The following is a 23,586-nucleotide window of genomic DNA, read 5'->3' as shown; positions in this document are numbered from 1 at the left end:
TACGCCCCTCCAATGTATGCACCCTCTACACAACTCCACAGTATGCTACTCCAATACACAACACGCTGCCATTCCACTCTTGGCTCTTCCGCTCTAGGACACCGTACTCCACTCGTCACTGTTCCGCTCTCCGACACTCGTCGTCATGCCACTCTACGACACTGCACGTCACTCTCCTCTAGCCTCTAACTTTTAGCCATGCTGAACAGTACCACACTGGTAAACCTGGCTAAGACACATTGGTGAATCCAATAGCTCTTGTAAAAGCAAGGCCTGTTGGCTTTTCAATGCTTGTAAGTTTCAGTTTTGACGAACAACAAGTTTACTGAGTGAAGTGTTCACAGCGAGTTCCAGGCCCTCTGCCCTACAGGTGTAACCCCCTCCCCATCCCACCCCGGAGGAGGGCCGAGGGGGGGGGGGGGTCTCTTGCTCATCCAATTGGAGCCCAGCGGTGCTAGAGGCTCTGGGCTACAGTGGTTGGAGGCAGCGTCCGTCATACACACAGCCAGTCACAGCCCCAGGAAGGAGGCGGGACACCCTCTCAGGTCCGTGCGCCCTGTGCGTGCGCACCACGCAGGGCCCGAGGGATGTCTGCCCAGCAGAGGAAGAGGGGGCTGGGAGCAGGAGGCCAGAAACTCACAGACAAAATGTACTTTTCAAAGACTTGCAGCTCGAAAACCCCACCCACAGGTCACCCTAGCAACAAGAAACAAACACCCAAAGAAACTTAAACACATTAACGGCGCTGAAAAGACTTTTACCAAAAGTGCGGTAGTGAGGTGGAGACTTACAAACCCAGGAGAGGAGTAGAGGCCGCGCTGGAGAAGAGGCTTTTGGGTGTTAGAAAAAATGTCCTTCAACATCTGAGTGACTGTGGCGTCTCTAATGGACCGGGGCCCATATTGCATCGGTGCCCTTCGGTCCCTGTGGCAGACAGGTGGCACCTTTCCTGTTCGTGCCAGGGCGCGCCTTCAAGCCGGTGTGCCCGGTGCTAGCAGGGGAACTGATGAAGGGCGGCTCTATCTTCCAGTTTATATGTCGTGAGCACGGCCAAGCATGGGAGCACTTCACAGGAACGCCAGATTACTCTACACAAGGTCAGAATCACTTTATTTTAAGCCCCAGGGATTGGGTGATTTCCCAGAATCAAAGGACACTGAGCCAACGCCGGGACTCAAAGCCGGCTCCTCAGATCTACAGTCAGTATTTCTGGCCTTTAGGGCACACCCATATTTCTCAATTTAAATGTGAAAATCATAAACATGCTGTGGTTGCGTATGATCACGTACAGTGAGTACATTGTTGAAATGGTTTTGTGAAAGGAAACAAACAAAAAAACAGAGCAGTGAGAAATAATGGGGGGGCCACCCGGATTGTTGCTTTGAAATACCTGCAAGGGTTTGTTTTAAAAGTGGGTTTAGGGTCGTTCAGCACCTTCGCATTGGTGCACAAACAGGGGTAATTTTAAATATTCCTTACATGTGGACCAGGACTTTCACAACTCACCACGGGGTCCCGACCCCCAGGGGTGATCCCCAACATCTCCTGCGGGTCTGTGTGGAGCGCCCCCCACTTGTCAATATTGGCTTTGCCAATGTTGCATGATTTCCATTATTTGTCAGCATTACCAAAGCTAACATAGGCAGCCAGGCATCTTGGGCCTGAGTGGCAGCCATTTTGGGCCGACCCGTGACTGACCTTTGTTGAAATAAAACAGAAGGCAAAGAATGTTCAACTTTTTGTTGTATTGTTGGCTATTAATAAACATGAAAAATATTTTCCCATCAAACGTGTTATTTTACTAGGTGGAGAAGATGGCCATTAACTGAGCGCCATAACGTAAACACAGTACGGACACAACGGCTTCAGTTCGCCCCAGGGAGCGCCTCGATGCAAAGATATTTATGCGACGTGTGCGTCAGGAACCTGCGCGACACCCCTCAAACTGCGCAAAATGTAGGCAGCCTCCTGCCCCAAAGCAGGGGTGTCCGAGGTGGGGGTCATCACAGGCTCTGTGCAGGTCCAGGCCCGGTGCCCCCCCACCAGTCAAACCAGACGAAAGTGCGAAGAGTGAGACAAGGCTCAGCAGGCCCCAAATGCCACCCGACCCGTCAGACCAGGTGGAACTGGGCAAGTGGGAAGAGTGAGACGGGGCGCAGCAGGCACACGGTGCCACCCCGTGTCAGGGAGGGGCAGGCCTCGTGCGCTCTGGGCCTCCGGTACAGTAAAGTTAAAAACACCAGCCAAGGGAAAACAGCGCGATTCTGTCCGAGTGAAGCGCTACGGTGCCAAGCCTATTGGATCACTGGAGAAGGCGCTATACAAAGTGCATTAAAGCTGGACCGAGAAAGATACTGAAACAAGCCACGTTTTTTGGGAGAGTAGCCTATCAGAGTCCGAAAACATAGATTTTTAGGTCGAGTATAGCAGCGCGCAAGCCTCATGTGTTGGTATCTATCTGGGCTTCTAACCACGCCCACCTCATGCCCATCACTATCACTTGTTCTTGGGTTTGCTCTTCACAAATCCTTTATTATCGTTGGTAAATGCTTTAAGGTTGTCCCTCCTTGGGGCGGTTTTCTTACCGCCTTTGGGACCGCCACTGTTACATGGATAATTGCACATTGTCCATACGTTTGACTGCGAGCAAACTTATTTTTCCCTTGGTGACTCTCCTGCGCGCTCACGCGGCGATTTGAATCGGCTCGCTCATGTCAACTAGTGTTTTACTATTCATTTTCAATGTATCGGGCAAGAAAGTCCAGTTAGGAACTTACGGTGCTTGTAGCTCTAACTCGAGCAAGCGCGAGACCATTTGCATTGCAAATGCTTGTTCATAAAAGGTACCAAACCAGAGTGACAGCACGTCACAGCAGGCAGGAGATAGCACTTCACAGCAGGCGGGGCCAGCCCTTCACAGCAGGCAGAGGTGGGGGCAGTACTTCACAGCAGGCAGGAGACACCAGGCAGGGCCAGCACTTCACAGCAGGCGGAGGTGGGGCCAGCACTTCACAGCACACAGGGGGAGGGGCAGTTCTTCACATCAGGCAGGAGACAGCAGACCAGGCCAGCAATTCACAGCAGGCAGGGTGGGGCCAGCACTTCACAGCAGGCAGGAGATAGCACTTCACAGCAGGCAGGAGACACCGGGTGGGGCCTGCACTTCACCGCAGGCGGGGGTGGGGCCTGCACTTCACCGCAGGCTGGGGTGGGGCCTGCACTTCACCGCAGCCAGGAGACAGCAGGCGGGGCCAGCACTTCACCGCAGGCGGGGGCGGGGCCAGCACTTCACCGCAGGCAGGAGACAGCAGGCGGGGCCAGCACTTCACCGCAGGCAGGAGACAGCAGGCGGGGCCAGCACTTCACCGCAGGCGGGGGTGGGGCCAGCACTTCACCGCAGGCGGGGGTGGGGCCAGCACTTCACCGCAGGCGGGGGTGGGGCCAGCACTTCACCGCAGGCAGGAGACAGCAGGCGGGGCCAGCACTTCACCGCAGGCGGGGGCGGGGCCAGCACTTCACCGCAGGCAGGAGACAGCAGGCGGGGCCAGCACTTCACCGCAGGCGGGGGCGGGGCCAGCACTTCACCGCAGGCGGGGGCGGGGCCAGCACTTCACCGCAGGCGGGGGCGGGGCCAGCACTTCACCGCAGGCGGGGGCGGGGCCAGCACTTCACCGCAGGCGGGGGCGGGGCCAGCACTTCACCGCAGGCGGGGGCGGGGCCAGCACTTCACCGCAGGCGGGGGCGGGGCCAGCACTTCACCGCAGGCGGGGGCGGGGCCAGCACTTCACCGCAGGCGGGGGCGGGGCCAGCACTTCACCGCAGGCGGGAGACAGCAGGCGGGGCCGGCACTTCACCGCAGGCAGGAGACAGCAGGCGGGGCCGGCACTTCACCGCAGGCAGGAGCAGACGGGGCCAGCACTTCACCGCAGGCGGGGGTGGGGCCAGCACTTCACCGCAGGCGGGAGACAGCAGGCGGGGCCAGCACTTCACAGCAGGCGGGGGTGGGGCCAGCACTTCACAGCAGGCGGGGGTGGGGCCAGCACTTCACCGCAGGCAGGAGACAGCAGGCGGGGCCGGCACTTCACCGCAGGCAGGAGACAGCAGGCGGGGCCGGCACTTCACCGCAGGCGGGAGACAGCAGGCGGGGCCGGCACTTCACCGCAGGCGGGAGACAGCAGGCGGGGCCAGCACTTCACCGTAGGCGGGGGACAGCAGGCGGGGCCAGCACTTCACCGCAGGCGGGGGTGGGGCCAGCACTTCACCGCAGGCGGGGGTGGGGCCAGCACTTCACCGCAGGCGGGGGTGGGGCCAGCACTTCACCGCAGGCGGGGGTGGGGCCAGCACTTCACCGCAGGCGGGAGACAGCAGGCGGGGCCAGCACTTCACCGCAGGTGGGGGTGGGGCCAGCACTTCACCGCAGGTGGGGGTGGGGCCAGCACTTCACCGCAGGTGGGGGTGGGGCCAGCACTTCACCGCAGGTGGGGGTGGGGCCAGCACTTCACCGCAGGTGGGGGTGGGGCCAGCACTTCACCGCAGGTGGGGGTGGGGCCAGCACTTCACCGCAGGTGGGGGTGGGGCCAGCACTTCACAGCAGGAAGGGGCGGGGCCAGCACTTCACAGCAGGAAGGGGCGGGGCCAGCACTTCGCAGCAGGACTCCCTAACATTCAACAGCACAGGGTGAACAAACTGTAGCGTTGTTGGCCTTGGGTCCTCACGCTACTCAATGAGTGAAACTGACACAGAGTGGGCGTAACTGGAACCGGCCCTGGGCACATGCGCCGACCCTATTTGCAGGGTCACCTGGCCGGTGACACCTGTGGTGGGTGTGTGGGGCGAGTGTGTCATACACTAGTATGAGTCCAGCCGGAGTCTGCACAAACCTCCCCGGGCAGTGCTCACACTTCTAAGGTACACAAGACTTTTCAATGCAGGCAAACATTGGAGAACAGAGGTGACTTCTGTCAGCTGAAGGGACTTAATACAAGAGACTTTGTAAGGAGACTATAAAAAAAGCAGGACACACAGAACGAGAGAGGGAGAGTATATATCACAAAGGGAGACACAAACACACAAAGCGGGAAGGTAAACATCTTGAGGGGAGGGCAGAAACACCAAGAAGGGGGGGGAAGAGACACAGAGAAAGAAAACACCCGATGGAGACAGAGGAGGGAGACACCCCAGCGGGACACAGGGACAAACAGAGGAGGGAGACAGGGACAAACAGAGGAGGGAGACAGGGACAAACAGAGGAGGGAGACAGGGACAAACAGAGGAGGGAGACAGGGACAAACAGAGGAGGGAGACAGAGACAAACAGAGGGGGGAGACAGAGACAAACAGAGGGGGGAGACAGAGACAAACAGAGGAGGGAGACAGAGACAAACAGAGGGGGGAGACAGAGACAAACAGAGGGGGGAGACACCCCAGAAGGAGGGAAAGACATAAACAGAAAAGCGGGCACCCCAGAAGGAGACAGGCGCACAGAGGAGGGAGACAGTGGCACACAATGGAGAAAGCCCAGAAAGAGAGAGAGAAAACCTTCCCAGACGTCGGGGCGCCGTGCCACTCTCATGGATGCAGAACCGGGCACGTGGGTACTCGAGGGCCCCAGGGATCAGCAGCTCACTGGGAAGCTGGCACCGCAGCGGGGGGTCCTACCCAGACCCACTTTTCTGCATTCAAGGCGCGGAGCCGCAGTGCTGAAGCACACGGCCACAGTGGCCTGGTGTGGAGGCGATGTGTGCGCTTGTGACACCGGGGCACTTACTCCCCATGTGGTGCCGGTGCATTAACCCTCTGAGCTAACTCACCTGCACAGGTCCTCTATCTGTGGGCCCGCCTCCCCGGAGTGCTCCCTCAACTGAGCCACTTTTGTGTTCATTTAAAGGCCTGATTAACAGAGGCATCACGGGTCACGACAAGTGGAACCACTTGGGGTATTAGTTATGGCACAACAAAGAGGGGGCGTCTTTACAACCCAACACAAACTCCAAGTACCAAAGTGAAAAGCATAAAACATTATGCAACATCTGCTCATATCTGCCATGGGGAAACTTGGGCTGCAGGATTAGTGTTATACTGTGAGCACCACAGGTGCATTCTGGGAGCTGTAGTTTAGCTGCAAGCAGTGTCAGGGAAGAGGTGGGCTCCTTGGGGAATACCGGCGGGGGGCACAGGGAGAAGGGCTGCAGCCTCCATCACCATAGAGCACGACTAGTTCAGAGGGGTGAGGATGGTTTCAGGGCGCTGCAGCAGCTCTCCCCCCACCAGACACCACCTGCTGCAGGTGACGGAGCCCGCCTGCGGGGGCGCCCAGCAAACCAAACAAAGCTAAAAACAACAGGAAAACTCCTGAAACTGCGCCTTGAAACCAGATCTCGCCACACAAACCAGGAACCGGAGCCTACCTGGGCGACTGCGGAGATCCAGAGAGAAGAAACCGGTGCATCCGCAGCGCTACAATATAGCGCCCACACGCCGACTGCACTGCTCACATAGCTCCTTCCCACGGCAGAAAGCGGCACTGTGGCTGAGCGCTTGTACCGCGCCTTCCTGCGATATAGCGCCCACAATCCAGAAATAGGGTCTAAGTAGCTCCAGAAACTTCACACAGGACCCCCGCCACACTGCGGCTGTAGTAATAGCACACTCTGCGGGTTCAGCGCCTACACTCCGAATCTAGCGCCCACAAAGGTCCTTCCTGGAGCTGTAGCGCCCAGACTCCGGATCTAGCGCCCACAAAGGTCCTTCCTGGAGATGTAGCGACCACACTCCGGGTCTAGCGCCTACAGTCCTCTCCCTGCGGCCTCCGGGACTCTCCCACCTCCTGGGCCCAGTTCTCAGGACAGAGACGGGTGAGAGGCGCTTCTTGCTGGTGTCACGGGAGGATGGAGGTCCGGCCTCTTCCAAGGGAGGAGAGGAGGCGTATCCGAGGGAGGCCCGGCCTGGCGGGGCTGCGCCTGTGGAGGGGAGGAGAGGGAGGACCGGTAGGGGAGGGAGGGGCGGTAGGGAGGGCAGAGTGTGGCCCTGGTTGGCTCTAGGAAGGGCATCGATGGAGGCCATTGAGGGGCACAGATGGGGGTCAGTGAGGGGCACAGGTTGAGGCCATTGAGGGGCACAGATGGAGGTCAGTGAGGGTCACAGATGGAGGCCAATGAGGGGCACAGATGGGGGTCAGTGAGGGGCGCAGATGGAGGCCAATGAGGGGCACAGATGGAGGCCAATGAGGGGCACAGGTGGAGGACAGTGAGGGGCACAGATGGGGGTCAGTGAGGGGCACAGGTGGGGGTCAGTGAGGGGCACAGGTGGAGGACAGTGAGGGGCACAGATGGGGGTCAGTGAGGGGCACAGATGGGGGTCAGTGAGGGGCACAGGTGGAGGTCAGTGAGGGGCACAGGTGGAGGTCAGTGAGGGGCACAGATGGAGGCCAATGAGGGGCACAGGTGGAGGACAGTGAGGGGCACAGGTGGAGGACAGTGAGGGGCACAGATGGGGGTCAGTGAGGGGCACAGGTGGAGGTCAGTGAGGGGCCCAGGTGGCGGTCAGTGAGGGGCACAGATGGAGGCCAATGAGGGGCACAGGTGGAGGACAGTGAGGGGCACAGGTGGTGGACAGTGAGGGGCACAGATGGGGGTCGGTGAGGGGCACCGGTGGAGGCCAATGAGGGGCACAGGTGGAGGCCAATGAGGGGCACAGGTGGAGGACAGTGAGGGGCACAGATGGGGGTCAGTGAGGGGCACAGGTGGCGGTCAGTGAGGGGCACAGGTGGTGGACAGTGAAGGGCACAGGTGGTGGACAGTGAAGGGCACAGGTGGTGGACAGTGAGGGGCACAGATGGGGTTCAGTGAGGGGCACAGATGGGGTTCAGTGAGGGGCACAGGTGGTGGACAGTGAGGGGCACAGATGGGGGTCAGTGAGGGGCACAGGTGGGGGTCAGTGAGGGGCACAGATGGGGGTCAGTGAGGGGCACAGGTGGAGGACAGTGAGGGGCACAGATGGGGGTCAGTGAGGGGCACAGATGGAGGCCAATGAGGGGCGCAGGTGGTGGACAGTGAGGGGCGCAGGTGGTGGACAGTGAGGGGCACAGATGGAGGTCAGTGAAGGGCACAGGTTGACGACAGTGAGGGGCACAGGTGGAGGGCAGTGAGGGGCACAGGCGGAGGGCAGTGAGGGGCACAGGTGGAGGCCAGTGAGGGGGCACAGACGGAGGCCAGTGAGGGGCACAGGTTGACGACATTGAGGGGCACAGATGGGGGTCAGTGAGGGGCACAGGTGGTGGACAGTGAGGGGCACAGATGGGGGTCAGTGAGGGGCACAGGCGGAGGGCAGTGAGGGGCACAGGCGGAGGGCAGTGAGGGGCACAGATGGGGGTCAGTGAGGGGCACAGGTGGTAGACAGTGAGGGGCACAGATGGGGGTCAGTGAGGGGCACAGATGGGGATCAGTGAGGGGGCACAGATGGGGGTCAGTGAGGGGCGCAGGTGGTGGACAGTGAGGGGCACAGGTTGACGACAGTGAGGGGCACAGGTGGAGGGCAGTGAGGGGCACAGGTGGAGGGCAGTGAGGGGCACAGGTGGAGGGCAGTGAGGGGCACAGGCGGAGGGCAGTGAGGGGCACAGGTGGAGGCCAGTGAGGGGCACAGGTGGAGGCCAGTGAGGGGCACAGATGGAGGCCAATGAGGGGCACAGGTGGTGGACAGTGAGGGGCACAGGCGGAGGGCAGTGAGGGGCACAGGCGGAGGGCAGTGAGGGGCACAGGTGGAGGCCAGTGAGGGGCACAGGTGGAGGCCAGTGAGGGGCACAGATGGGGTTCAGTGAGGGGCACAGATGGAGGCCAATGAGGGGCACAGGTTGAGGCCATTGAGGGGCACAGATGGAGGTCAGTGAGGGTCACAGATGGAGGCCAATGAGGGGCACAGATGGGGGTCAGTGAGGGGCGCAGATGGAGGCCAATGAGGGGCACAGATGGAGGCCAATGAGGGGCACAGATGGAGGCCAGTGAGGGGCACAGATGGGGGTCAGTGAGGGGCACAGATGGGGGTCAGTGAGGGGCACAGATGGAGGCCAGTGAGGGGCACAGGTGGAGGACAGTGAGGGGCACAGGTGGAGGGCAGTGAGGGGCACAGGCGGAGGGCAGTGAGGGGCACAGGTAGGCCAGTGAGGGGCACAGGTGGAGGCCAGTGAGGGGCACAGATGGGGGTCAGTGAGGGGCACAGGTGGTGGACACTGAGGGGCGCCGGTGGTGGACAGTGAGGGGCACAGATGGAGGTCAGTGAATGGCACAGGTTGACGACAGTGAGGGGCACAGGTGGAGGGCAGTGAGGGGCACAGGCGGAGGGCAGTGAGGGGCACAGATGGGGTTCAGTGAGGGGCACAGGTGGTAGACAGTGAGGGGCACAGATGGGGTTCAGTGAGGGGCACAGATGGGGGTCAGTGAGGGACACAGGTGGTGGACAGTGAGGGGCACAGATGGGGGTCAGTGAGGGGGCGCAGGTGGAGGCCAGTGAGGGGCACAGATGGAGGTCAGTGAAGGGCACAGGTTGACGACAGTGAGGGGCACAGGTGGAGGGCAGTGAGGGGCACAGGCGGAGGGCAGTGAGGGGCACAGGCGGAGGTCAGTGAGGGGCACAGATGGGGTTCAGTGAGGGGCACAGATGGGGTTCAGTGGGGGGCACAGGTGGTGGACAGTGAGGGGCACAGATGGGGGTCAGTGAGGGGCACAGGTGGGGGTCAGTGAGGGGCACAGATGGGGGTCAGTGAGGGGCACAGGTGGAGGACAGTGAGGGGCACAGATGGGGGTCAGTGAGGGGCACAGATGGAGGCCAATGAGGGGCGCAGGTGGTGGACAGTGAGGGGCGCAGGTGGTGGACAGTGAGGGGCACAGATGGAGGTCAGTGAAGGGCACAGGTTGACGACAGTGAGGGGCACAGGTGGAGGGCAGTGAGGGGCACAGGCGGAGGGCAGTGAGGGGCACAGGTGGAGGCCAGTGAGGGGGCACAGACGGAGGCCAGTGAGGGGCACAGGTTGACGACATTGAGGGGCACAGATGGGGGTCAGTGAGGGGCACAGGTGGTGGACAGTGAGGGGCACAGATGGGGGTCAGTGAGGGGCACAGGCGGAGGGCAGTGAGGGGCACAGGCGGAGGGCAGTGAGGGGCACAGATGGGGGTCAGTGAGGGGCACAGGTGGTAGACAGTGAGGGGCACAGATGGGGGTCAGTGAGGGGCACAGATGGGGATCAGTGAGGGGCACAGATGGGGATCAGTGAGGGGGCACAGATGGGGGTCAGTGAGGGGCACAGATGGGGGTCAGTGAGGGGCACAGGTGGTGGACAGTGAGGGGCGCAGGTGGTGGACAGTGAGGGGCACAGATGGAGGTCAGTGAAGGGCACAGGTTGACGACAGTGAGGGGCACAGGTGGAGGGCAGTGAGGGGCACAGGTGGAGGGCAGTGAGGGGCACAGGCGGAGGGCAGTGAGGGGCACAGGTGGAGGCCAGTGAGGGGCACAGATGGGGTTCAGTGAGGGGCACAGATGGAGGCCAATGAGGGGCACAGGTGGTGGACAGTGAGGGGCACAGGCGGAGGGCAGTGAGGGGCACAGGCGGAGGGCAGTGAGGGGCACAGGTGGAGGCCAGTGAGGGGCACAGGTGGAGGCCAGTGAGGGGCACAGATGGGGTTCAGTGAGGGGCACAGATGGAGGCCAATGAGGGGCACAGGTTGAGGCCATTGAGGGGCACAGATGGAGGTCAGTGAGGGTCACAGATGGAGGCCAATGAGGGGCACAGATGGGGGTCAGTGAGGGGCGCAGATGGAGGCCAATGAGGGGCGCAGATGGAGGCCAATGAGGGGCACAGATGGAGGCCAGTGAGGGGCACAGATGGGGGTCAGTGAGGGGCACAGATGGGGGTCAGTGAGGGGCACAGATGGAGGCCAGTGAGGGGCACAGGTGGAGGGCAGTGAGGGGCACAGGTGGAGGGCAGTGAGGGGCACAGGCGGAGGGCAGTGAGGGGCACAGGTAGGCCAGTGAGGGGCACAGGTGGAGGCCAGTGAGGGGCACAGATGGGGGTCAGTGAGGGGCACAGGTGGTGGACACTGAGGGGCGCCGGTGGTGGACAGTGAGGGGCACAGATGGAGGTCAGTGAATGGCACAGGTTGACGACAGTGAGGGGCACAGGTGGAGGGCAGTGAGGGGCACAGGCGGAGGGCAGTGAGGGGCACAGATGGGGTTCAGTGAGGGGCACAGGTGGTAGACAGTGAGGGGCACAGATGGGGTTCAGTGAGGGGCACAGATGGGGGTCAGTGAGGGGCACAGGTGGTGGACAGTGAGGGGCACAGATGGGGGTCAGTGAGGGGGCGCAGGTGGAGGCCAGTGAGGGGCACAGATGGAGGTCAGTGAAGGGCACAGGTTGACGACAGTGAGGGGCACAGGTGGAGGGCAGTGAGGGGCACAGGCGGAGGGCAGTGAGGGGCACAGGCGGAGGTCAGTGAGGGGCACAGGTGGAGGTCAGTGAGGGGCACAGGTGGAGGTCAGTGAGGGGCACAGGCGGAGGGCAGTGAGGGGCACAGGCGGAGGGCAGTGAGGGGCACAGGCGGAGGGCAGTGAGGGGCACAGGCGGGACAGTGAGTGGCACAGGTGGAGGTCAGTGAGGGGCACAGATGGGGGTCAGTGAGGGGCACAGATGGGGGTCAGTGAGGGGCACAGATGGAGGCCACTGAGGGGCGCAGGTGGTGGACAGTGAGGGGCGCAGGTGGTGGACAGTGAGGGGCGCAGGTGGTGGACAGTGAGGGGCGCAGATGGAGGTCAGTGAAGGGCACAGGTTGACGACAGTGAGGGGCACAGGTGGAGGGCAGTGAGGGGCACAGGCGGAGGGCAGTGAGGGGTACAGGCGGAGGGCAGTGAGGGGCACAGGTGGTGGACAGTGAGGGGCACAGGTGGTGGACAGTGAGGGGCACAGATGGGGGTCAGTGAGAACAGATGGGGGTCAGTTAGGGGCGCAGGTGGAGGCCAGTGAGGGGCACAGATGGAGGTCAGTGAAGGGCACAGGTTGACGGCAGTGAGGGGCACAGGTGGAGGGCAGTGAGGGGCACAGGTGGGGTTCAGTGAGGGGCACAGATGGAGGCCAATGGGGACACAGGCGGAGGGCAGTGAGGGGCACAGGCGGAGGGCAGTGAGGGGCACAGGCGGAGGCCAGTGAGGGGCACAGGCGGAGGCCAGTGAGGGGCCATGGTAGAGGCCGTCGAGGTGCCCCGATGGAGGCCACTGAAAGGCACTGGCAGAGGGGCAGAAACCAAGAAGTGCACCTGTTTGGCAGGGGCTGGGGAGGCTCTGGTTAAGGTGGCGGAGAGGTCCCCACTGAGAAGGGCCCTCGTGCGGGGCGAGAGGTGCACTTGGAAAGGCCGGACGGGGTACTCCAGGTGCCCTTATAAATGCCAGAGCAGCACTGGTGGAGACTGGTGAGGGACACTGCCGGTGCAATGGTGGTGGTGGGCGAGCCACTGCAAGCGCCTCGTGGAGCCTCGGGCCCAAAACGAGCCGAGCCCTCATGTGGCTTCTAGCTGCTCCCCACACTCTAACCACACGCGCCAAGAAGGAAGGACAAAGCGCTAACCTTCGATGTAAAATAGGAGAATGAAATACCCATCTCGTGGCTGAAACCCTCATTGTGGAAGTAGAAAATAGGAGCTCCATCCCGGCTTCACCGATTAACCCTATTGTGTGATCTTTGGCAAATATTTTAGGCTCTGAAATATGTGACTTCGGGATGTGTGCTCTAAAAAAGACTCGTGTTTAATTTATTAGATTACAGCAGGAATCCAGGCCACATGTAGGATAGACACTTTTCCGAAATGCCTCTTGGTTCACTCATTTTCATCAAGGCGGGGCAAATTCATGTTTTAAAACGATCACTTGTAATAAAGAGACAATCTGGTGTACTATGGAGAAACGATTTCTTGCGTTAAAGAAATACACTTTTTAAAATTGTGAATATACTGACCCATATTTTTACACAAGTAGCACAACTTACATGGCACACATATTTAGGGGTGGGGGCTGGGGGATGCTTCTTCCCTTGTCCTGGGCGAGGGGTGGGGCCTGGATAATCTCTTCCTAAACTCACCCTAACCAGGGGTGGGAGGGGTGATGAAATGAAGTTGCTTGTGCTTGTTTGAAGTGGGTGAATTATTTCCATGGCAACTCTAAAGTTGTCGGCAGTCAGTCTCACGCCCTAAGGCTGCAGAAATGAGCTCACCTCTCCCAGACTCACCACAGGACCCACCCTGCAGCTCTGGGGTGGAAACTGGAGAGCTGGCACCCCCCAGCCCTGTCCCCTCCACCATCCACTGCCTGCCGTGTTTGTTGTCTACCGAGCACCCCCACCCCCTCCAGAGCAGGGGTGCACTCACAATGACACAGACACCCTGGCTGCCAGCAGCCCCCCACACACAAGTGGCCCAGCTCGGGTTTCAGAGGCCCCCATATCACTGAGATACAATGTCTCCTCCTTAACTTCACTTCAACTACTCATTGTTTCCATGGGGGCGGAAGTGACGCAGGACTGCCATTCCCACAATGCACTCTTTTCTTAAACGGACACTTTCAAGTGGCACTATAGTGTTTTGGGAACATGGAGCCACCTGGTCAGCTTAATACAGGGACCCCACCCTGTTTTTCATTTAACATTTTTCATGTATCATTCTGCTTATTCTCCCAATAGGATTGCTTCTGGGGATAGAGTAAGTTTATCAGGCAGGTCAGGTATTTGCTGCCACCTAGTGGTGCGGCCGCGGTGCTGCCTTATCAGGAATGGTCTGGCCAAGCTGCTTCCATAAATACTGGCCCCACAGCTGCCAGGGTCCTCGGCCCCTGCGTGACGTGCTGCCCGAGTTGGATTCTGGGATTTGTAGTCTTGTTTCTACCATTATAAAACAAGACTACAAGTTCCAGAATTAAAAGCAAAAAACCTGGATTGGATCAGCACATCACGCATGAGCTTGGGGCACTTGGTAGGTCTGTAGTTGTTACCCGAAAACGAGGCCCTGGAAAGCCAAGCCCTCAGGGCAAAGAGCCATGGGCTCCCCCTTGTGGTCCCCCTGTGCTCACAGACAGCCAGCTCTGTCCTGACCTCTTCTGCCCTGCAAACAGGGGCTCGGTTCTGGCTGTCTCAGGTGCTGAGCAGCTCCAGGGCCACCCCACAAAACGTGAGGAACAGGAGAGGAAAATAGGAGGTTACACCCCACACAGGGTTGGGGACCCCCTTGTACATCACAGGTTGCTGAGATGCCACAAGATGGCGGCTCACACTTGCAACAGAAGGGCCCAGGTTGTGAGCCTGTGTGTCTCTGTGCAGGAGCTGGCAGCGTGTCCGCCTGTGCTTTACACTTTGTATGTGAGGGAAGCTGGCACCGTGTCCGCCTGTGCTTTACACTTTGTATGTGCGGGAAGCTGGCACTGTGTCCGCCTGTGCTTTACACTTTGTATGTGCGGGAAGCTGGCACTGTGTCCGCCTGTGCTTTACACTTTGTATGTAAGGGAAGCTGGCACCATGTCCGTCTGTGCTTTACACTTTGTATGTAAGGGAAGCTGGCACCGTGTCTGCCTGTGCTTTACACTTTCTATGTGCGGGAAGCTGGCACCGTGTCTGCCTGTGCTTTACACTTTGTATGTGAGGGAAGCTGGCACTGTGTCCGCCTGTGCTTTACACTTTGTATGTACAGGAAGCTGGCACCATGTCCACCTGTGCTTTACACTTTGTATGTGAGGGAAGCTGGCACTATGTCCGCCTGTGCTTTACACTTTGTATGTACAGGAAGCTGGCACCGTGTCCGCCTGTGCTTTGCACTTTGTATGTGCAGGAAGCTGGCACCGTGTCCGCCAGTGCTTTGCACTTTGTATGTGAGGGAAGCTGGCACAGTGTCCGCCTGTGCTTTGCACTTTGTATGTGCAGGAAGCTGGCACCGTGTCCGCCTGTGCTTTGCACTTTGTATGTGTGGGAAGCTGACACCGTGTCCACCTGTGCTTTACACGTTGTATGTGAGGGAAGCTGGTACCGTGTCCGCCTGTGCTTTACACTTTGCATGTGCGGGAAGTTGGCACCATGTCCGCCTGTGCTTTACATTTTGTATGTGCGGGAAGCTGGCACTGTGTCTGCCTGTGCTTTACACTTTGTATGTGAGGGAAGCTGGCACTGTGTCCGCCTGTGCTTTACACTATGTATGTTCAGGAAGCTGGCACCGTGTCCGCCTGTGCTTTACACTTTGTATGTTCAGGAAGTTGGCACCATGTCCGCCTGTGCTTTACACTTTGCATGTGCGGGAAGTTGGCACCATGTCCGCCTGTGCTTTACACTTTGTATGTGCAGGAAGCTGGCACCATGTCCGCCTGTGCTTTACACTTTGTATGTGAGGGAAGCTGGCACCATGTCCGCCTGTGCTTAACACTATGTATGTGCAGGAAGCTGGCACCATGTCCACCTGTGCTTTACACTTTGTATGTGAGGGAAGCTGGCACCATGTCCGCCTGTGCTTTACACTTTGTATGTGCGGGAAGCTGGCACTGTGTCTGCCTGTGCTTTACACTTTGTATGTGCAGGAAGCTGGCACCATGTCCGCCTGTGCTTTACACTGTGTATGTGAGGGAAGCTGGCACCGTGTCCGCCTGTGCTTTACCCTTTGTATGTGAGGGAAGCTGGCACCGTGTCCTCCTGTGCCTTACACTTTGTATGTGCAGGAATCTGGCACCGTGTCTGCCAGTGTTTTGCACTTTGTATGTGAGGGAAGCTGGTACAGTGCTGCCTGTGGTTTGCACTTTGTACGTGCAGGAAGCTGGCACAGTGTCCGCCTGTGCTTTGCACTTTGTATGTGCAGGAAGCTGACACTGTGTCCGCCTGTGCTTTACACGTTGTATGTGAGGGAAGCTGGCACCGTGTCCGCCTGTGCTTTACACTTTGTATGTGAGGGAAGCTGGTACCGTGTCCGCCTGTGCTTTACACTTTGCATGTGCGGGAAGTTGGCACTGTGTACGCCTGTGCTTTACATTTTGTATGTGAGGGAAGCTGGCCCCGTGTCTGCCTGTGCTTTACACTTTCTATGTGCGGGAAGCTGGCACTGTGTCTGCCTGTGCTTTACACTTTGTATGTGAGGGAAGCTGGCACTGTGTCCGCCTGTGCTTTACACTTTGTATGTGCGGGAAGCTGGCACCATGTCTGCCTGTGCTTTACACTTTGTATGTGCAGGAAGCTGGCACCGTGTCCGCCTGTTCTTTACACTTTGTATGTGAGGGAAGCTGGCACTCTGTCCGCCTGTGCTTTACACTATGTATGTGCAGGAAGCTGGCACTGTGTCCGCCTGTGCTTTACACTTTGTATGTGAGGGAAGCTGGCACCGTGTCCGCCTGTGCTTTACACTTTGTATGTGCAGGAAGCTGGCACTGTGTCTGCCTGTGCTTTACACGTTGTATGTGAGGGAAGCTGGCACTGTGTCCGCCTGTGCTTTGCACTTTGTATGTACAGGAAGCTGGCAGCGTGTCCACCTGTGCTTTACACTTTGTATGTGCAGGAAGCTGGCACTGTGTCCGCCTGTGCTTTACACTTTGTATGTGAGGGAAGCTGGCACCGTGTCCGCCTGTGCTTTACACTTTGTATGTGCAGGAAGCTGGCACTGTGTCCGCCTGTGCTTTACACTTTGTATGTGAGGGAAGCTGGCACCGTGTCCGCCTGTGCTTTACACTTTGTATGTGCAGGAAGCTGGCACTGTGTCTGCCTGTGCTTTACACTTTGTATGTGAGGGAAGCTGGCACTGTGTCTGCCTGTGCTTTACACTTTGTATGTGAGGGAAGCTGGCACCGTGTCCGCCTGTGCTTTACACTTTGTATGTACAGGAAGCTGGCACCATGTCCGCCTGTGCTTTACACTTTGTATGTACAGGAAGCTGGCACCGTGTCTGCCTGTGCTTTACACTTTGTATGTACAGGAAGCTGGCACCATGTCCGCCTGTGCTTTACACTTTGTATGTACAGGAAGCTGGCACCATGTCTGCCTGTGCTTTACACCTTGTATGTGAGGGAAGCTGGGACTGCAGCTCCAGTGTGGTACCTGGTGGTAGAAACCTTCACCTACGGTTTGTGTAAGGAGTGTAGTCATTGACAAGTGACACACACTGGTAGTCTGTGAATCACAAAATCAAGCGACCCGGAAGCCTCCTATGTCATCAGTGGAGACAAGCTCATCAAGCATTGGCAAAACCCACATGAATATTCCATCTCACTCTAGTGTGCAGGGGCGGACACGAGGTTCACACAGTGAATACAAGAACATGCCTAACTGAGCTCGTGAGAAGCAGGTACACAGCCTCAAGAAGTAACACACACAAACAACCATGTTACAGTTTACACTGACAGAATACACAGTTAAGGTATCTCACAATCAGCCCCTTGTTAGTGCATGAGTGACTCCTACACCATTGGTGAACCCTTACTTTATCTGACTGAAGCTTGCATCACTGCTCCCTGTGCTGTGTGTGAGCGAAGTGTCAGATTCGCAGTGACCTGAAGCATTGTCCTCCCCTGTCGTGGAGGCGTGCAGGCTGTAGTGTAACTCTACAAGACGAAGAGATGCCTTAAGTAACTTGATACTCAGGATACTGAGCGTAACTGTAGTTGTGAATAGATAATTCTTACCAATATCTCTGTATAACCAACTCTCGCTACTTCACAAAGAAATAGGGAATTCCTGAAAAGTAAACCTAAACACTGCTTAATTTGTGAATAAAAATGTGCCGGTGTTCAAAGCTCTCCTCTGAAATATGCTGCTGTGGCAAATAAATGTGCGAACACAGAATACTGAGGCAGTGTAATCCTAAAGTCATTGCGGGCCTCTTTCATCCATTTACAGCCACTCCTTGCCCCTTCACCACACTCTTGCAGCTTTCTCTCTTTGTGACGTTTTTTCATTTTTTTTCTCTTCCTCCGTCTTTCCCATATGCGTCTTTTGTTCGCAGTAAATGCTTGAGGCAGAAAAATAAGTGCTGGTGCTCCACACCGGGAAAAACAAGCACAAATTAAACACTGAACCTAAACTTCTGTATCTCAACAACATGTGGACTAGCACCTCACGCTGTGCTTTTAGTAACTGCCTCCAGCCTCGCTCCTTGATGCTCACTTATGGAAGACGAGTATAGTTTCTTCTTCACACCATAGAAATAGAAAATAAGGACCATCATGAATATCCTATGAGTCCAAAACTATTGGCAATTCACACACAGGCTGGAAATCTAATACCTTGTATAGCACGCTTAACAGCAGTTATTTACATGTGAATTGTCCTCTTAAGAATCCGTCTGGTTTAATCACAGGAAATCTTAGGAGAACCTGCAACCCCATTCTTAAGAGCTGAAGCAAGTGTGCAAGGAGCAGTTCAATGCTTGCTTTCAAAGCACACACATCTCCAGGAGACTTCTCTGCAAACTACAATGTCTCTAATTCAATCCTTAAGGAACAAGAGGTCACGACCCTTGAAAACCACCACCAGTCATGTAGTGAGGTCCAGCTGCAGCAACATTGTAGCACAATTGCTTTGCACAGTTGCCGAGCAGAATGAGGGTCAGGGATGCCCGCCCTGTCAATAGACACAGGAAAGGGTGGCCTACTGGGAAATGTAGTTCTCTGTTGGTGCTCCACCACACAGCGCATGCTCCACTCTTCCGTAGTGTAGAGTAAAGTGTCAGAGTGGAGTGGTGTAGAGTTTTGTGGATTGGAGTAAAGTGTTGTAGAGTCGACTGGAGTGTCAGAGTGTAGCAGGATAGAGTGGAGTGTCGTAGAGTGAAATTACATAGACTGGAGTGACATAGTAGAGTGGAGTGTCGTAGAGTGAAATGACATAAATTGGAGTGACAGAGTAGAGTGGAGTGTCGTAGAGTGGAATGACATAGATTGGAGTGACAGAGTAGAGTGGAGTGTCGTAGATTGGAGTGACAGAGTAGAGTGGAGTGTTAGAGTACGGTGGAGCGAAGTGTCATAGAGTGTAGTAAAGTGTAGTAGAGTGTTGGGGCTTAGAGTTAAGGAGGGTGGAGTGGAGTAAAGTTTTGTAGAGTGGAGGTGCATAGAGTGTCGTAAAGTGGAAAAGAGGGTCACAGAGTGGAGAGGCATAGAGTGGCATGGAGTGACATAGACTGGAGGGGCTTAAAGTACAGTAAAGTTTCAGAGAGTAGATTGGGGAATTGTGGAGTGGCATAGAGTGGTGTAGAGTGGCACAGAGTGGAGACGTCGAGTTTTACTGATAAAAGTATACAGCGCACCAACAATAATTTGTGGAAATAGCATCACTTGTTCATTTGTGTTTTCCTAATTCTGATATATTCTGAAATATTTGCACAGTTCATTTACAGACATTTAGATTTTGTTGTGTGCAAGAAAAAAAATATTTCCTTTCACACGCCCAGATTTTCAGATAAATTCTCTCACGTTGAAGTCAGGGAAAGAAAAGCTCCCTTGAAAAACAAAGCCTGACATTTGACCTCTGTCTTGGCACGCACAGCAAATGTGACAAGGTAAGAACAAAATGTAAAGGCCAGTTTACAGAAAGCAAGCAGTTGTGGAAGAATACAGTAAATGGGCTATGCTTCACCAGAGGACAAAGACATGTTATGTTATGTTACGGTTCTTATATAGGGTATGGCTACCCAAGGGCCACCCAGCGCTAGACAGCGAAAACAAATAAAGCCTGAAAATGGAAAGCAAGCAAGTGTGAGTTACAAACCACAAAGCCAAAGGTAAGCAATGGGAAGAATGCAATCTCAAGTCGGCTTTCAGAATGTCCCAAATAAGTCTTTAGCAACTAGGCAGCTTTACTGTCTTATAGGCTTTGACCTAAGAAGGAGTCAAGTTTGAATGGTTGATTGACTGTATGAAAGCTTTCCAATCAATCAAAAACAGCAAAAATATAATGCCTATGTTAGGACATTTTGACAATTGTAAAAAACAATTTTACCCATAGATGCCATTCCTAATGGCATGGGTGCAATGCTTTCACAGGTAGTTGAACGTGAGGAAAGGTTCACGCATCACGCTTGCTCAAAGGTGCTGAGGATAAGTTCTCAGTGATTGTGTGCAAGGCATTGGATTTTGCCTGTTCCACTCATCATCTTTAATTTTTCTTACAGGAGATTCAATTCACGGTGAGGACCAATCATCTTTATCTGATACAAATTTTCTCATGTAGAGAAAGTCGAACTTTGACTCCGAGAATACAAAAGTGGTAAGAGGGGCTATCAAAAATCAGTGTAGTTGTAAAATATTTAGCTGGAGTGAGCAGTCAGGCTGCTGATTGACATTCGTGTCTCCCCTTTAAGGACAAGGTTGTAAAGGAACAAGGGAAACTGGAAGCTGACGTAGAAGGATGGATGGATGTAAAGCCAGAAATGCAGACGAGTGGAGAATTGCAAGAGATGATGATGAAGAATTCACTTCGATGATGATGCTGTGACAGGATGGCCAGATTACCAGGAAATTCCTGTTTCTATAAGAGAGTATTGTAATGTATGCAATTAATTGTGTCTCATTGACAAGGATCACCTGAGGGGAACACGAATAGTACCACCTGTAATTTTGAGAGAGGTTGTCAATCTGGCAAACAAAGATTATTTAGGAAGGGGATTGACAAAAGCTAGTTTGCATGAGTGGTATTGGTGACCAGGATTGCAACATGTTGCATAAAACATCATAGAAGATTGCTGGCAGTGCTTCAACAGCAATAAAAACAAACAATATCTTCACCATTGGGTCCTATAAAGGTACCATCAGAATCCTGGACCAAACCCGGTACAGATACCATGGGACGATTTGAGGTATTGCTTCATAGCGACTGTTATGTTTTGTTACCCGTAGACTACATTTCAAAATGGTTAAGAACTAAGGGGTTCACTATGACCCCGGCTGTCAGCGGTAATATGGTGGAAAGTACTGCCAACATGCTGGCGGTACTTTCCAGCATATTATGTCATTCTAAACCGCAAATGTACAACACCTACCGCCACAGCTGTAACGGTTGCCGGGCTGTAGATATGAATCTCCAGCCCGGCGGCCGTCACTGTACCACCTGCGAGATAATGACCCCGCCTACCGCCATGGTTTTCAGGGCTTCCTTACTGCCATGAAAACCATGGTGGTAGGCATTATCAGTGACAAGGAATCCCTTCCCTGTCACTGATAGAGGTCATCCCCAACGCCCACCCCCCTCCCCAGATTCTCCCCCACCCACCTTCCTCTCCAAGCCCCTCCCTTCATTCATGCCCCTCCCTTCACACACACACGCATACATACACCCATTCCCACATTCATTCACACACACTTTCATACATACACGCAGAAAGGCATTCACAGAACACAACTTACTCGCAATCACACATCCATACATGCACACACATATGACACAGAACACACACCCGCATACACGCACACACATTCACACACACAACACCCACACCCCCTCCCCTGTCGGAGCACCCACTTAGCTGTGTTTAGGGGGTCCTGCGGCAGGAGACGGGACGGGGCGCTACTGCCAGCAGCAGCGTCCACCAGCAGAACACTGCCAGGCTGTATTATTTCTCATAATATGGCAGGCGGCGGTCTACTGGCGTGGCGATGCTGGTGGCAGCAGACCACCTTACCGCCATGACCATAGCCAGATTTCCACCATCCTTCTGGCGGAAATCCGGCTGTGGTCATGATACGGCGGATAGCTGGTAGCCGCGGCAACAGGTCTTTTGGCCGCCATCGCAGCAGCAGTAGGCGGTTTTTACTGCCAATATCATAATGAGGGCCTAATTGTGAGTTTAGTAAATACTAGAACTCTGGTCGGGTATCTCAAGCATGATTTGCACATGAAGGTATATCTGAATGCATCATTACTCACAATGGTGTTCAGCTTGTGTCTGAAGAGATGAGTGGATCTTTTAACAGTTTCTGCACTGTGCATCTGAAGACTGTGATGTATTTGCCGCAGGCCAATGGAATAGCTGAAAGAATGAATTGGATGGAAAAATACTTTGTTCAAAAAAGCCTTGAAGCATAAAATTCCATTTAAGGTGGGTTGCTTGAGATGTAGTGGGCCCAACATAATGCTCCAAATTGTATAACCTTTAAATCTATTTTTTACATTTTACCTAATTCTAAATTGAGTCTGGTATGGTTGAAACCTGGGAACGACATGTTGGGTACCAAAAAATTGATGAACAATTGAGTGCTTCAAGAAGGAAGAGATACCAAAATGAAAAAAAAAACAGATTTGAATAAAAGAATTCTGTCAACCAAACCATCAGAAATGTTGGTGACATTTTGCTTGTTAAAAACTTGTTTTAGTCATGAAGGGTATTTCTAAGATCATGAGCCCATTCTTCATAATTAAAGTGAAAGTGATTGTTGTCAGATTAGATTCTAGTGCTGTTTACATGTCCAAATTAGTGACTCTATTAAAAAAGATATTGTCATCTAGAGAAATTCTGTGGTTGGCACAGACTGGTGAATTGCAAACAAACTCAGAAAGGGGTAAACGTAAACCTTTGTGGCGTCAAGATTGCCAAATAGATTAATGTACTTATCCACACTGCGTGGCATTCACAACCAGTAGGCACTTTCATGTAAAGTAATGTTACTCAATGAACATCTCAAGGTTATTCAATTTACGTTGCAATGTTATACCATATATGTTTTGTTTCTTTTTGCTTATGTTAATTTTTTTATTGTTTTTGGGAGGATAAGATGTGTTGTGTTACTCTATGAGAATGTTAGAACTAGAACTTGAGAATGTGACGGGGAAGGTCTGCGATGGGCAGATAGAGTTTGCCTGGCCTGCTTTAATATTGGTGGTCCAGGAGCTGTTTCATCCTGCATTACATATACTTGAAACACATCTGCTGTGTCTGGGTTCGTACATCGCAACCAAGCGTTGTCTGAAAGCCATAACGTATATAATTTTCATTGTAAAAGCACAGATTGCAACAGTGGTCCTGGGACTCAAGGGGATACCTGCTCTGCGAGTGTGTGCCCTGTATAGCAGTAGAAGGTTACCATTCAATGTCTAGAAGTGGGCTGACCCCTGTTCCTCATTCCGCATGATGTGGTGGGCGGAATCAAAATGTGAATGACATTATAGCCAACCAATGCTGGATCAAGCAGACTGACTGACAGCTACTGTATTATATATGTATAATATATGGGATCCTTTAATCGCGGTATAGAGGCACGCCTCTAATTTTCTTATTGCAGGTGACTTGAGAAGTGTCTAGTTCCCTGTAATAAAGAAATGTTACAGTTGAGTTGTGACATCACAAAGCCTCCTGCCACAGCCAGCAGCAGGGGAAAAGGCAGGGCACTGAGCATAATTGCAGCTGTAATTTCAACAAGGAGAACAGGAACTGGCTTTTATGTCTCCATGCCGGGTGCAGCTGCCCCACAGGCTACAGAGAAGGCCCCAGGTTCTGTTTGCCTGTAAATATTTAGTTGATGAGGGAGACTGTTTAGTTTCCAGGGTGTGCTGTGGGCTTGGAGAGTGGGTGGTTACGTGGGATGTGTCAACACACCCCGGAGGTGATATGGCAG

General features: G+C 54.8%; 1 protein-coding gene and 1 long non-coding RNA gene across 3 annotated transcripts in view; one reads left to right on the top strand and one right to left on the bottom strand.

Moving 5' to 3' along the window:
• The window catches only part of PLD2 (phospholipase D2), a 205,023-nt gene extending 198,144 nt beyond the window's left edge, over window positions 1–6,879 (bottom strand). Inside the window, exon 1 of one of the 2 annotated variants that reach the window (XM_069215728.1) lies at window positions 6,408–6,879. The gene's annotated coding sequence lies outside the window, so the exon portion shown is untranslated. The remainder of the gene's footprint in view (window positions 1–6,407) is intronic. The other variant, XM_069215730.1, reaches the window with a different exon arrangement.
• Window positions 963–20,466, top strand: LOC138266943 (uncharacterized). Its single transcript, XR_011199753.1, has 3 exons — window positions 963–1,097; window positions 20,151–20,245; window positions 20,340–20,466. It is a non-coding gene; the product is annotated as an uncharacterized lncRNA (long non-coding RNA).
• The last annotated feature ends 3,120 nt before the right edge of the window (window positions 20,467–23,586 follow it).

The sequence above is a fragment of the Pleurodeles waltl genome, chromosome 12, assembly GCF_031143425.1.
Source record: "Pleurodeles waltl isolate 20211129_DDA chromosome 12, aPleWal1.hap1.20221129, whole genome shotgun sequence".
In the NCBI taxonomy this organism is placed as follows: domain Eukaryota; kingdom Metazoa; phylum Chordata; class Amphibia; order Caudata; family Salamandridae; genus Pleurodeles; species Pleurodeles waltl.
The sequence above is the reverse complement of the archived record's forward strand: the minus strand, read 5'-3'. Positions and strand labels throughout refer to the sequence as shown.